Source organism: Saccostrea echinata, unplaced genomic scaffold, assembly GCF_033153115.1.
Source record: "Saccostrea echinata isolate AGI-Se365-2 ecotype Australia unplaced genomic scaffold, CSIRO_AGI_Sech_v1 ptg000005l, whole genome shotgun sequence".
In the NCBI taxonomy this organism is placed as follows: domain Eukaryota; kingdom Metazoa; phylum Mollusca; class Bivalvia; order Ostreida; family Ostreidae; genus Saccostrea; species Saccostrea echinata.
In genome coordinates, this window is record NW_026889754.1 from 1,273,435 (window position 1) to 1,285,000 (window position 11,566).

The window sequence follows — 11,566 nt, forward strand, 5'->3', positions numbered from 1 at the left end:
GTCAGCTGAAAAATTTCTAACCCCTGAAATTTCTTCAGATGATGGGTCTGACCAGTTATTTAAAATATTTATGAGATTTCTTTTCCCAAATAAAGTACAGTTTAGGAAAAACAAATATACATGAATTAATACAAAAATAAACTTTTATTTGTAGTGATGATAATCCATTTCAGTCAAACCTATTCAAATTAGTTTGTGAAAAAATAGGCGTTGTAAAAACTAGAACAAGTCCGTATCGTCCACAATCTGATGGATTAGTGGAACGCTTCAATAGCACATTAATTCAAATGCTTTCGATCTTTGCTCAAGAAAATCAAACGAGATGGGAAGATCATCTTCCCTACCTTCAGTGGCTAAAATATGCTATGGAAAATGCTTTTCAGGTTGCGTATGAAAATCTGGCCATTGCAGCACAAAGACAAAAAGACTACTATGACCAAAAATTAAATGTTAGGGAGTATCAAATTGGGTCAAGACTACGGCGTTGGTATCCACCAACGGCATCACAAAACTAGGCTTGGGTTGGACAGGTGGCTTTTAATATAACAGAAAAAATAAATGATGTCACACACTTTCTAAAGAAGGGGGGAGGTCTTTAATGCACATGTTCATCACCTAAAGTCATATCAAGGTGTTGATCATGATACCGAGAGGGAAGGAATAAACCAGAGAACATATGTTGAATAGACCCCAGACATTGAGGAAACCAGCCAGTTATCAGAAGGACAGGACAAATCTTGAAACCACGAGACATTTTAGACTTATAATTATGACTGTTTAAAAAAAATTTAGATTTTGTGAAATCATAAATCTGTTAATTGCTGTTAATGTATATATACTGAAATAATAACATTAACATGCATACTTGGAGCATGCAATCATGCACCACTGTTATTTATTTTAACAATAATATAACTCATTTGTATAAATGATGCCAATGAATTTTTTTTTTCTTATAGATGTTTAATGCCTCTATACCGTTCACGGTTGCTCAGTTGGTAGAGCGCTCGCTCCGTGATCGGGAGGTCGTGAGTTCGAATCTCGGCCGCGACAGACCAAAGTCGATAAAAAATAGGTAGCAACTGTTCCTTCGCCATGCGCTCGGCACTTTGGAGTGAAATTTGCGGGTCTTTCGGATGAGACCTTAAAAACCGAGGCCCCGTATCACGGCAGGCGTTGGCACGATAAAGATCCCTCACTGCTCAATGGCCCTGAGTGCCGAGTAAAGGTCAAAATTTGTAGCCCTTCACCGGTATATGGTGACGTCTCTATATGAGTGAAAAATTCTCGAATGGGACGTAAAACAATATACAATCAATCAATTAATGCCTCTACTTACAATCAGTAATCTGATGAATTAGAGGATAAATTTTAAATGACAATATATATATGTGTGTTGTTTAAATAATAAATGAAAAAGGTATAAATATATATATATCGCAAAGTTTTTAGAAATTATGCATTATTATTGGAATTTTAGTTCACCATGGAATTTGAATTCAATTACAATGAATACCAGGAGGAACTCAACGATTTTGAGGAGGGTCATCCGGGATGACCTGTCTAGTGGCGGAATGCACAGGAGGAAGGTTTTTTTTTTTTTTTTTTTTTTTTTTTTTTTCCCAGATACTACCAATTATTAGACCATTGGATAGAAGTACATAAAGAGAAGAGAAGCCTTTTCAAATGCAAATCCTACAAGAGATCTTTTCGAATGAAGTCACAGGCAAGACGACACGTTGCTAGTACTCATCGACCAGACCAGTTGGATGGTCTGCTGGTTGATTGATTGTATGTTGTTTTACGTGCCATTCGAGAATTTTTCACTCGTATACAGACGTCACCATATACCGGTGATATAGACGTCACCATATACCGGTGAAGGGCTTCAAATTTTGACCTTTACTTGGCGATTCGAACTCATGACCTCCCGATCACGGAGCGAGCGCTCTACCAACTGAGCTACCCTGAACGGTGTCTGCTGGTCGAGATTTATGTTAATAACCAAAGGTTTTTGGACCCTAAAGATGCTGGACTTCTAAGACGAATACCAGAGAGAGGAAGGAAAGACAAAGAGACAGGAACTTACGGCGTTTTGTGAAAGTAACCCTCTGTTTGAGGAGGAGAGGCTGATCAGGACAAAGTCTATTGGTAATATGGATGAAGTGATGACCTTTGATGAACATGGCAACGCAACCCGGATGCGTCTCTCCTTATGGGAAGGAATTTAGAGTAGAAATAAAAATGGGACATTATGTTAAATCATTTTCTTAAAACCTAATTTATTGAAAATGTATCTTGTTATTTGCTTTGATACAAGTAGCCTGGAATAATAAAAGGAAAAAAAAAACGGACTCGAACTAGTTATAAGCGACGATAATAAATTTATAAATGAATTTTTTTTTCTTAAGAAATAAATAAGAAAATATTCAAGGGATGTAAATGGCTTTAAAAACTGTCTACCAATTAAGTCGGGTCGTAAGTAACCCCATGTTGTCACCAATATAACACGCACTTGACCCTCCAAAGGATGCCCCGCGGCATTCTGTTTGTTTATCAATTAGCAGTTTAATTTATAGCATTGTCTTCTCATTCCTTGAATAACGTCAATGTGCTCGTGGAAGCCTTCCAGGTCTTTTTGAAAAAAACAAAATCTTGATGGTTTATTCATGTACTTTTTTCAATTAATATATAATTCAAGTTCCAAAATTGTAAATATACATTTCATAGTAAAGAACAAGTCTCAATAAGGCTTATCTGTGGTCCCCATTTACTCGTCAAATTTCGAACATTTATTTAAAGCCTTAAAAATTAAATTTTATTGTTAACTAATGTCTTTATTATTTGAGTCATCATCTTTAAATGTCAAACAATAGATATATGCAGATACCAAGCTGCGTGTTGAAAATGGGGTCCTTTGATTTTCATGAATATCAAAAGAAATCACTGACAGGTTCACACTTTAAAGCTTTCGTACACACCGAGCACAGGTTTGTTCAGCGTCGAGTTTGAAATATAATGTGTATATTTTAAGTGTAAAGGTTGAGTGAAAATATCTTTGTTGAACAACCTTGTGCTCTATGTTTACTAATTAAAAGTATTGTGATTTTGAATCTCTTCGCTGACTTCATTTACATGCGATTAACCTCTTTATGACCTGTTTAGAATCATTACAAGCCACGTGGATTTGTATCTTACGGGTAAGTGCACCCAGTAAACGTGCTAGCTAGCTCTCAGTTGAAACGTACTCAGTTTTATATCGTTCAGCAATTAATCTTGTTTTAGTGTTCATTGCCAAAAGTTTTGTAAATAGAAAATTGTATTTGTAGTTGATTGTGAATCTTGGACATATAATTCGTCTTTGAAAGAAAAATACCATACCAAGAACCTTCTTTTCATAGTATCTAATCTAAATGTCTCCGCCCATTTCCATTTAAAAGAGAAACCGTAGTCTCAACGGGGAAAAATATTCTGGCATTTTCTAGTGGGATGAGTGTTAAAATCGGCTTGTATTTTTTGATATGTTAATTATTCATTATAAATACACATTTCTTAAATTAGAAATACTTGTTTTACACAATCAAAACAAACAAAATACCGTATGCTTATATTTAACCAGTAAAACACGCGTTTTTGCTTGACCCGAGGTGTCTTATGTAAGGCCCACCTTTCTTTCATCTTGGGCCGACTCCTTTGAACCGAAATGTCATGGGGCCGAAATGTCAGTGGGCTGAGTTGTCTGACATTCTTGCTGTTTTATACCAGAAGTCATGGCACAACTGTGTTGTTTTCATCATTCTAACACAGTCACTGTAGAACCTGAAGGTATACTACCACGAACCAATTTAGTTAGAAGTTGCAACATTCTGTTTTAAATTATAAGAGTTTTACTCCAGGTAACATAGGTAAGACCGCCCTACGAATATTTATCGTACATTCTGATAATACGGTTCACTACTTACTAATGCTAATTTGTTCTAAGACTGGCTCGTGAAGTGCGGAGTATTCCACGTCTTTGTTCATAACAACTACATTCAATTAAATTTTGAGTCTTACTAACTGTCTCATTCTTTGGGATATGTAGTTGGCTTTTGTGGCCCCAACTGACTGTTGAGGACTGGAAATTAGAGAACCAGGATGTCAATGATTAGGGCATTGTAGATATCATGCCTTATTTTCAGTTATTTTCATTTCTGTCAGGATGTTGCCAGTGCATGTCATCTCAAGTTCCAAGCTTCCTGCAAGAAGCACACGTAAAAAAAACACATCCTCAGTCTAAAATTAAATAAGTCTGGGCATCATAGGTGACATAAACTCTGAATCAAAACATATTCTGTCAAATCAAATATTGTTTTGAGCAGCATTAGCCCAAACTACAAAGTCACACCAAGGATATCCCTTTATTGCCAATTCCTCTTGAACTTGTGCGTAATACGTATGGCTATTTTTGAGACGTGGTCCATTAACTCTCCACCAGGCAAAACTTGGGGTATTCCATTGCAAAAATCTCACCCACTTCCTTCCTGGTAACTTAGGTTCCCTAGATGGAGTAGGGGCATTTAATTTCCAACAGACCTATCTTATTACCATCCAAAACCTTTCCATTACTGAAAGCACCCCGAAAATGCATCATCTGCACACAGAAAAGAATTTGAACAGGGTCCAGCTTTCAAAACATCACCAAGCAAAGAACTAGTTAGACGACCAATGTGTAGCTTCTGCCACATGTCCGATTTTCTCTGATCTCTTGAACTCTTCTCGATGAACTTTACCAATTCATGGTCAACTGAAAAACGAGGTGCTGAAATTTGAAAATTAATAAAGAACTCTATATACATTAAGTGTAATACTTAGCTTGTACTTGAAAGAAAATACAGATCAATATATGTATAATTTTTAAAGGGGCATGGACACAGTTTCAACTGAATTTTTTTTACCAATTTTAATGTTAACAACTCCTAACTAAGGTAATTCTAATGATCAGCTAAAATTTGAACATCATTTTTTGATTTAGAAAGGAGAATTGAACAGAAAAATCTTTCATAATGTAAACAAGGCTAGTGCCTTGGTTTTGTTTACATGTAGAAAATATCATTTATAACAAAACGAGACACGACCAGTATATGTTGTGATACACCATACTTTTATATTTTTTGATGAAATGCTTCAATACTCAGAATCTAAAAATATATTAAAATAGTACACATGATTACAAGGTCACCATGAGCATGCATGTACGTTTACGTGCGCAATGACATTTGATATAAGGAAAGCTTATAGACGGAGTTGGTGAATGTTGAAAATATTGAAATTATGTGGTTGCACTAGCACTGAACTCAGAGTAGCTCTTGCTCATTTTACTATTTGTGCATTATTATAAATACTCCCTAAATACTTCGAACAAGTATAAATCCTATATACATATAGTTTGCCTAACAAATGAAGCTTATAGGGAAAGGGGCACCATAAGAGAGTCGGGAAACGCTTGGAGAACACCAGTAATGGTCTCCTTTACAACTAAATCTAGTTGCAAATATGTTCAGACGAGGTTAGGGCGAAATCATCATTATCTATATCAAGGAGGTACGAATTCCAGAGGAGGTCAGCCTTGCATAAAAGTATTTTAATGAATTCTTTGGAGCCTCGACACCTTTGTTTGATGTCACTCCAACATTAAACTCATCATTTTCAAATAGCCCTGCTTAATCTCTGCCCAAATTTAAAAGATGAAAAAGTAAATATTATGGTTTTCCTATTGAAACACTATAGGTGGAACTATAACACAAGTAAGAACAACACTAAATAATTCCTTTACAACTTCAAATTCATTTTAGGGGTGTAATAATTGAATATCGGTAAAATTAAAATGATTTTGTGCAATGTCAGAAAAATTATCAAATGTATATATATATATATATATATATATATATATATATATTAAATCCTATGAACTTTTCACAATTAACAAACTGACAGAAAAATGAATGTTTAAGTTACCCCTGTATGTTAAACCATCATGTGTCCAGGTAAGTTTTTACTTTAGGATTTTCAGTAGACAGAGAGATTGATAAGAGGATCTCTTAGAGCTTTCTGATAAAGATCTACTGATATCTCGCAAGAAGATTTTCTTTCTCAGATTCATTGAGATTGTTCTCTTCTGAAATAATAATTTAAATTGTTTTCAATTTTCAACACTGTCATCATTTAAATTCAAGATGTTTAATAAAAGTAATAAATAACCTTGAAGTATGTTTTACAGTCAAGTATCATATAATCTTGCTCTGTTTTACCATCGGATCCAAGCTTGTTCCACACATGGCCGTAGGAACCGGGGGGGGGGGGGCGTGCCGATACATAGAATACTATAGAAAACATAGCTACTATATGCTTGTGCGCCCTCATTAAAAACGTCTGATCATTTTTTTAAATGTCTTTTGTTGCTTTTTTTTATTCTTGTCAAGGAATTTTGGTAGTTGATAGTGCCCCCCCCCCCCGAAAAAAAACAACAAAATTGCTTCCTACGGGCCTGCCACATTAAAAGTGCATAGATATTTAGCTACATCAGGGAATAGCTCATGTTTGGCTCGATATTCTCGGTGAGAATAATCAAGCATGGCATTCTTTGGATCCCAGGACTTGTTCCAAGATTTAATTATCTGCAGTGCCTCTAAAATATTTCTGTTCTTTCTGTCTCTACTATCAATTCTGTGATGAGATACATAGGAGACATTTGTGCGCACAACAAGTAGAAATAATGGTAAAGCGTATTTTGTGGTTTTATACGTCGCATCTATTAAAACCAGTTCACTGTATTTCTTCAAATGTTCCTGTTGATGTTTGCTGTGATGAATGAATAATAATGTATTTTTCTCGGTGCCTGATGTTGTCCTTTGCTGAATTGTCTGCCTGAAGGTAGAGTGTCGGAGGCAACCGTATATTTATTTAAAATCTTAATTTGACTGATATAATAAACAAAAACCCTGTTGTAAAATTGATTACAGTAGGGAATGGCAGGCAAATTACAAAGCACATATATTATAAAACTATCATACTGAATAAATTGTATTATGAAATTGAATGTGTAGGTACCATAAGTAGATATTATTAAAGAATTAAAGATGTGATTAAGTGCAAATGGTTTATAGTTTCTAGATGCATACCTGTGTAATGTCATCAAAGACTCTCAGCAAGCAATTCATTGTGATATTGGAATCACAGCAGAATTTGTCTGTCCATGTGAAGACATACGATTTTCACTGTCCCTGGGCTAGGATTCCTGTGACATGGTGATTGGAGGCTAACATCTCCCTGTCAAAATTAATTTTCAGTGGGCAAATTAAAAAAAAACAACAGAAATTGCAACAGAGAAATGAAGCAAACATTTAAAACTGTACTTGATGAACTTCAAATAAACTTATACAAATACTCTTTTTAATGTTTTACATTGGATCAATTTTCATTTTAACCATCCGTCATCTCCACGTGGCAGAATCCAGTAAGAGCCATTAGGGGTTCAAAAATCATTTTTGCAATCCATTACATAAAAATAATACACACGGAGAAAGAGAGAGCGAGAGGAATACCTTTCTTAACAGTTTGAAATGTTGTTCTACTATTAAGAAGTTCGTAAATTTCGGCGATGTTTCTATTAAACTTCTGCTCTTATTCTCACAATTCATTGCAATCTTTTTGTTTTCTCATCTCTGCTCCTAACTCAAGGAATTAACCTGTCTTTTCAATGTATCTACCGTCTGCTGTAAAGATGTTCTATCCTCTGTGCTAAAACCATGTCCTGACTTATCTGAACATCCCCTAAATGAGATGCATAAGTAAGGGAAGCTGACGATTGAAAAGTAAGTCATCACGTTTATCAAAAAGCATTTTTGTTAGAGAACCATTAACGTCTTTTTCTAGTAAATGTTTTTTAGTACATGTATGATTTGACCCTGTATAATTGAGAGGACTTTTATAGGCAGTGCCTGCCGTCCAATCATTTTATGACAAAATTATTTAAATTAAAATGAACAAGTATGTAATGACAAAACGTCAGAGTTACTCAAGCTGTAGAGAGGGAATTTGAAACAGAAATTAATATCAACATGATACGAAGTTTTATTAAAATTTAGAAAGAATAAACATAAGAATATAGTATAGTACATGCATAATAAAAACAATAGCATCAATTAAAACTCCAAAAATGATTGTTTTTTAATGATTTCATGATCCAAGAAAAAAAAAGAAGAAATTTTCATGCCACTTGGACTTTCTTGAATTTGTAAGTTTTGAAGTCTTTTCATCTCAGTTAAAGCTTCAGTTGGTGCTGTTATTGAGGAAGGAGAGAAGTCCAGCGGGGCTAATCCAGACAGTTTTTTAACACGTGATAAACCATCACACGCCATTCCTTGGAATATTTTTCCCATTGTCTAATACAACACGTTACAGAGTCATTCCTTGAGCTTTATGGATTGTAACTACCCAAGACTGAATTAGTGGAAACTGTGTTCGAAGGATTATTTGACCTGTTTTAAAAGTAAAATATTAAGAAATTGTTGAAAAAGCAATTGACTGGTGTTTCATGGAACTTTGAAAAATAGCTCAAAGGTTTGGATCATCAAACTTCACCATTGTTTCTGTTGAATTTTAATTTCCTGGGTGTTATAGCTCAACATTTTATAAACCCCCCCCCCCACCCCCCGCAAACGAAGTTTAGGGGGGTATATTGGAATCACCATATCCGTCTGTCTGTAAACAAGATTTCGTCCAGAGCGTTTCTCGGAAACTATTGCATAGATTTGTCTAAAAATTTGTACACTTATTATTCACCATATGATGGTGTGCACCTGATATTTTCATCACGATGGAATAATTTTTCTGCATTTTACAGGTGTTTTTTTTAATTATTTTTATTATGTGGTTTTGTCCTGACCTTTTCTCGAAGTCTATTTCATAGAATTGTATGAAAATTTGTACACTCATTATTTACCTTATGAAGATGTGCACCTGGTATTTTCAACATTATTTGATAATTTTTTTGCATTTTACAGTTTTTTTTTTTCATTTTTATTGACTTAGTCATTTTGGGTTTATTTCTAAGGTTTGAGATATAGAATCTAGAACATCTGTACAAAAATGTGAATCTGCAGCTTAAAACTATTCATTAAAACAAAAAAAATCACCAAGGATTAAAAACAACTTTTACATTACACAGCAGATAGTGTAAATCCATTTGTCCCTTGGGAGTACAGTCCCTGAAACGTTCTACTTTCCCACTTGAACGGTGAGCGAACGCTGAACGAACGCTGAACGAACGCAGAGCGAACGGTGAGTGAACGATGTGTGAACGCTGAACGCAACTTGGTGAACGATGTGTGAACGCTGAACGGTGAGCGAACGCAGAACGCGAACGCAAAGTGAACGGTGAACGAATGGTGAACGCAAGATGAACGATATATTCGGAATGCCTCTGATCTTTTCCTTGCATTGAAACTATTTTATTGTTTTATAAGGTCAGGTGCCAAAAAAAAATAATAATAATAAAATAAATAATAAATAAGTAAACCAATAAATGAACGAATAAATAAGTCAATAAAATAAATTCTCCAAAATTGTCCTGAGAAAGACGATGCATGCACATTAAGTTTTTAATCACACGATTTTTATCGCATTAAAACATTGCAATTGTTGCCGAACGCTGAAGTATGAACAGATCAGAGAAAACTTCTGACTTATAGAATGAATTAAAGCGGTTGTAACATCCATTCATATATCTCTGATTTCGTGTAAAGTAATGAAAAAAATTAATTACAAAGGTCAGTGGACGTTTTGCATTTATACGCTCGTATTTTAAATTTTTAATACAATAATATATTATGTGTCATTTTTATTTTTCATGATGATTTATTGAGCTGACTTCTACATGTATATGTAGATGGCCGTGGTTATACTCGGACAAGATAATACAAAGATACATATTCATATTATTTGTTATAAATTCAATTTTCAGAACTTGATATTTAAGTAATATGCTGTTATAGTTTTTATTAAACAGACAAATGAGAGAGAGAGAGAAATATTCCGTTTTAGCCCCCCCTCCTCCTTTCAGGCTTCGCTAAATGTTTGTACTATATCAAACAAAAACTCTGATTTTTTTTTCTAAATATATCAGACAGTGAAAGTAACTTTTCTTTTTTTATCAACAAATCATATCCATTAGTCACACTCGTTTTTATTTTCCTGCTTCAAGTTCACACGAAGTCCACGTGCTTGTCCTGTCAATCAAAGTCATTCGACACTGTGCAGGTGTGAATGTTTCGTCACATCGAAGACGAAGTGCGAATGTTTCGTCACATCGAAGACGAAGTGCGAGTATTTCCAACAAGTTATAACATCTATTTTTATTATTTCTAGATTTGATCCAAACATTTGAATAATAAATGAAGAAAATACATTGGGCATTAACACTTGAATTTGAAACATACTCTCAGCCAATTTCAAATACCAACGCCGACACGTGTACATTTTGAACTACTATTGTTTTGTGACTTTTTAGATGCATGTTTGCTTTGAGACTGAAATTTTTGTTCTAAAAAAGACCTTAAAAAAATGTTAATTAAAATATTCTGGAAATACTGCACTGACTAAGTAACCAATCTAGGGGGAAAAGGGGGGGGGGTATTAATCATATTAAATGGCAAACATATAAAGTTCGGTGAAGAAAGAATTTTTTTTCTCCATAACTATAGACTTTACATATTATAGTAGAGAAAATTCTGTACTGCAGTACATTTCAGATAAATATTTCCTTTAACCACACTATCAATTTAATTCGCTACAAAGATAATAAATTAACAGGATATCCGCAGTACTATGTATAACTCTCAGAACTAGTTCTATCATATTTTCTGTAGTAATTGAAAAACCAGAAGTCTCTGATGAGACTGTAGCTCTACTGGTCTGTACGTATAACAAAAGAAAAGTAGCACTTGGATTTGAAACTTTGCAACATGCAACAATAAATAGAATTATGTATCTTAATGTAGTCTACTTCTGTGCCAAGTTATATTGAAATCAAATGAAAACTGTAAGGGGGGTTAGCATTTTGAAAGTATTTCACGGAAATTTCTATTTTTAGTAACCATGACAACACCATTCACCGAAATAAAAAAACAGAAATACATATTATGTATCATAGTGTATTCTATCTGTGTGCCCAATTAGATTGAAATCAGACCAAAATTGTAGGAGGAGTAATGTTTTATGGGAATTTCACAAAAATTTCTATTTTTAGTAACCATGGCAACACCGTCCATCGAAATTAAAAACCGATGCACTAAATTATGTATCTTAGTGTAGTCTACTTGTGTGCCAAGTTATATTGAAATCGGACCAAAACTGTAGGAGGAGTAGCGTTTTGAAGGAATTTCACAGAAATTTCTATTTTTAGTAACCATGGCAACACCGTCCATCGAAATCAAAAAACGATGCACTAAATTATGTATCTTAGTGTAGTGTACTTGTGTGCCAAGTTATATTGAAATCGGACCAAAATTGTAGGAGGAGTAACGTT

General features: G+C 34.4%; 1 pseudogene; it reads right to left on the minus strand.

Moving 5' to 3' along the window:
- Positions 1–4,281: 4,281 nt before the first annotated feature.
- Positions 4,282–11,566, minus strand: part of LOC133179848 (uncharacterized) — a 33,411-nt pseudogene continuing 26,126 nt past the window's right edge.